Genomic DNA, 4,246 nt, shown 5'->3' on the forward strand with positions numbered 1-4,246 from the left:
CCTTTCCTTGCATATTGTCTACCCTTGGGTGAGAATTTTTGCATGTGCTCATGAACTATGGTGTAAGATGTATTCTTTGTGCCAATCATAAAATCCTTGCCAATAGCAATATAGTCCCTAACAAACAACCAAACACTTTGGACCATCCCCACAACACATCTGAAATTGGCAAATGTGGTTGGTAGACATATGTTGTCATTCTTTTAGAAATGATCCTTGTGGTTTTGCCATTAAGGCCCTCATCTTGAAAACAACCCAAAGAAACATTTATTGCAAACAACTAAACACAAATAGCTATAGAAAACCATGACTTACTGTCTACAAATATGATCTCTGCGCACAAGGCTAAACATATTTTTGGTTGTCTTGTTTGGCTCCAATAAACCCAACCAAAAGATTTTGGACTCTATTGGTACATTACACAATGCTAATAAATTTAGCTTCTCCAATGTTGCAAAGCTATCCACATCCCACTCCACACTTTAGCCTGCCATGCATCACCATGCTTTGGATCAATAATGTTAAGGATATACACAAATGGAAATCATTCTCAATACACTATGTCAAAAATTAATATTGTCTTGAAACACAATTAGAATCACACTATATTCATCTCAATAGTCATGCAATTCACCATTGCAAAACACACTACAAAATACCTTCCCTATGGAGTCACCATATCTCGTGGCCAATTCCTCTATTCCTTAGCTTCAATTTTTTTCACCTCATCTTCTCCCATGGTCAAACACACTTGCTCAAGATTTTTGTACAAGGCTTGAATAATTTGAACCTTCACATAACATCAAATCTCATCACATGACAATTTTAAGCAAAGCATGAGTATTAAACAAAGCTTAAGCTATCAAATACTCACATCATAAACAAGCTTGCCCAAGTATCTACGAGTACGAGGGTACCAAGGCTCGGCTCTCTTTGTATTCTTATTTCTAATCAAAGTTATTAACTTTCTATCTCTCTCTAGCAAATCTTTCATGTAATCATCATGATTGACAGCACTAATAGTGGCATAATTTACAATCTCATCCTACAAGGTTGTGGTTACCAACAAAGAATGAGTATTAAGCTTTAAAAAATGGAGACAAAAAATTCCAATTTGCTCGAGAAAAACACCACATGATTAAGATATCAATCATAAATTTATAAGCAACTTACTAATTCATCCTTTGTAGGCTTGCCAAGAGAGCGATCTCGCTCACACGTGTAGGATCAATGATCGCACACAATACACGATGGTGCTTTGATCTTATTTGAGAAACTCTTTCTTTGATAGCTTGTGTCCAAGCCACCGTATGATGGTTGCCCTCCCACACATAAAACATCCTACCCACACAAGGATTTGCAACTTTGGTCTACTTCTAACCTCCTCCTACAACTCCCTGTTAATGTCATGCCAAATAGCATCCCATCCACTAGTAATCTCATCCTTCACATAGGTAGTCTCTTTTTCACATGTCAAAAGAGAAACTATAAATGCTCCCTTTTCTGGCACATATCCCTCTTTGCCAAATGCAATCTTTAGACCAGAAACATCTTCCCTTAAATTCCTAACACAGGCATAAGGAATAAGTCTGCATAAAGGGATCATAGGACATTGAAAACAACTAAATAGTCTATTTTTTTGCATGATATCCTCACCTTTGTCAATGTAAATCTTATTCTCATCTTTGTTGTCCTCCAATGGAGGCACCTCCGATCTCATCACATAAGGCACAATCTGTAAGAAATCTTCTTTTCCATTCCACTCATCCATTGTATTAAGAGAGGTACCTTGTAAAGTGCTACCACCCTTATTCTTGAGTGCTGCCTACGATTCTATCATCAACAGCCACCACATGTGAGCTACTCGGCAAAGAGTCAGTCACTGTCTAATTGTCAACCTCCTCTCCATCATCCTGAACACCCTCAAAGTTAGTCTCCACCACTCGACTAATTTGATCCAAGCTAACTGTTGCCTGAGACTCCCCTTCCTTTTCAACTGCTTGTGCCCTTTCTCTCTTGGTATGCTTTCCCCCGCCACCAGTGGTGGATTTCTTGCACATCAAAACAATATAAATACAACCATTAATACTTCCAAACATAACCATTTATCCTTCAAAACATAACCATTCAACTATGCATCACCAAAAAACTTGACCATTCATTTTCACCAAAGCACATGACCCCCAAGCATATAAAAAACAATGTCCAGACATAGAGACACTTTGAACACAGACAAACATCACTCCTTGAACTCACGAGGAGTCTCAAACATCACCTCCATATCCCTTTAGCTTCATCTCAAACCTCCCATGCATCCTTAATGCTCACACATGTGCCCTTGAATCTCAACCTCAGCCACACAGCCAAACATAAATAAAAAAAATCCTTGATGCATCTTGGCCTCTGAGAGACCCAAACACCCTCAACATATGCCCCAAAAGTTCCCTATTCATGCCCACCCATAGCCCTAATCCAAAGAGGGTTCCATGTCTCCTTTAGTAGAGAGATTACATTGAAGAGCAAGATTCTACTATAATGAGCACTTAATTTTAACCTAGATTATGAGCACTTAATCATTACATAAGAACAACCACAAATAGAAGTATGCCCAGTACACCACACTAGGTGCCGAAGATACCCCCGGCTACCTTACCTTATATTACCAAATGGAGTAGGGTTCCATGTCTCCTTTAGTAGAGAGATTACATTGAAGAGCAAGATTCTACTATAATGAGCACTTAATTTTAACCTAGATTATGAGCACTTAATCATTAAATAAGAACAACCACAAATAGAAGTATGCCCAGTACACCACACTAGGTGCCAAAGATACCCCCGGCTACCTTACCTTATATTACCAAATGGAGTAGAATTTTCCAGATCAGTTTGGTCAATTTTTTTTGACCATTTTTAGGTCAGCTTAGCTTACTTTTTGGATCTAGTTGAAGCAAGAGAAAGGAGAGATGAAAATATCTCATTATTGTGAGTTTAAAACTCAACCACACATGTGAAATAGGCGCCTCCTTCATGAGGGGAATTCCCCCACACTGAGGTGTCAAAAATGCATCATCTCTTCTAAATATCTCTTCTTTTTTAACTAATAACCTTGTCCTTAGTCAACTCTTCATCTTATGTGAGTATTTACTCATTTTTGAGGGGATTTCCTTTTATTTTTCAATTTATCTCCTCCCTACATTTGGATTAATCTAATTAGTCCATAGGAACCTTAATTTAAAAATTTCAAAAAATCTGGACCCTTAGGCTGTCCTTTTTACCTGATTTCAATTTATTCCAATTGCACATTGGAAATTTCTTTTTGAATATCTGTTTTAGGGGAAACCATTTTAGACACTAGGAGGATTTTTATATCCAAAAATATCTCAATTTTGAATTATCTCTCTCAAGATATTTTCTCTCTCTAGGCCAAAACAGGGTAAAACGTGATCTTTCTTTTATTTTAGAGAGAGGAATAATTATAAGATCAGAAGGGGAGGTTTTTACACCTACACTCCTCAAAAGCCAGAGGGAGGAATCTTACTATTGGCTACATGAAAGCCAATAGTGACAAGATATACAGAAATCTTGTTAGACCATGCTCTTGGTGCTTGTTTTAAGCCATACAAGGCTTTCTTCAACTTGCAAACATGCTCGGGGTGACTAACATCCTCACATAACCAGGTGGCTGCAACATATACACCTCTTCCTGCAAATCCCCATGCAAGAATGCATTCTTTACATCCATCTGATGTAAAGACCATTGCTTTGACATAGACACTGCTATCACAACTCTCACTGTTGCCATCTTGGCAACTGGGCTGAAAGTTTCCTCATAAACAATGCCATGTGTCTACACATATCCTTTGGCTACCAATCTAGCCTTGTACCTGCTTATGCTTCCATCACTGTTACGTTTTACTTTGTACACCCACTTGCATCTAATGGCTTTCTTGCCTTCAGGCAATTGCACTAAATCCCAAGTTTCATTTCCATATAGTTCATCCATCTCCTCATCCATAGCTTTCTCCCAACACACATTTTCAATAGCCTCATCAATGCATGTGGGCTCTACAACCTGCACAACTTTTGCCATGAATGCATAGTGATGTGCCACATAACCATCATAGGTAAACCTCTGCACAGGATTCTTTACTCTCCCAGATCTTCACAGCTTTGCATTCATGGCTTCCATATCCTTCTTTACACCAGGTGTTCTCATAGCTGGTATCCCAAGATCCTCATCAAGGCT

General features: G+C 38.4%; 1 pseudogene; it reads right to left on the reverse strand.

Moving 5' to 3' along the window:
• Positions 1-862: 862 nt before the first annotated feature.
• LOC147603105 (uncharacterized) lies at positions 863-1,771 on the reverse strand (annotated as a pseudogene).
• Between the last annotated feature and the right edge of the window lie 2,475 nt (positions 1,772-4,246).

Source organism: Cibotium barometz, chromosome 65, assembly GCF_041138505.1.
Source record: "Cibotium barometz isolate CiBa-2024 chromosome 65, ASM4113850v1, whole genome shotgun sequence".
NCBI classification, from domain to species: Eukaryota; Viridiplantae; Streptophyta; class Polypodiopsida; order Cyatheales; family Cibotiaceae; genus Cibotium; species Cibotium barometz.